This window comes from Solea senegalensis, unplaced genomic scaffold (assembly GCF_019176455.1).
Source record: "Solea senegalensis isolate Sse05_10M unplaced genomic scaffold, IFAPA_SoseM_1 scf7180000017642, whole genome shotgun sequence".
NCBI lineage: Eukaryota > Metazoa > Chordata > Actinopteri > Pleuronectiformes > Soleidae > Solea > Solea senegalensis.
Window position 1 is genome coordinate 15,001 of NW_025322473.1, and position 320 is coordinate 15,320.

Below are 320 nucleotides of genomic sequence, written 5' to 3' on the forward strand. Positions count from 1 at the left end.
GTGAATTGTGCTGCTGGCGAATAGAAAGAATTAGAGTGCATCCCACGTGACTGCTGGATTTACAGCAAATCAAATTTGAGATCAAATCTGATTAGATTACAGTAGCACTGATTGCACAGCAGCTATCAATGTAGCACATGTAGCACAATGTGCAAAGGGGTCAGAGGAAGACACGTGACAAATACAAAAAGGATTAGAATAATGCATAAAACATGTGCAAAATATACAAAAAGTAACAGCATTGGCAATTAAATAAAAACTAAAGTCAAAAAATGCAAATACCAAAAGAGTAATAGAAATAGTGATCCAATAAAACATTG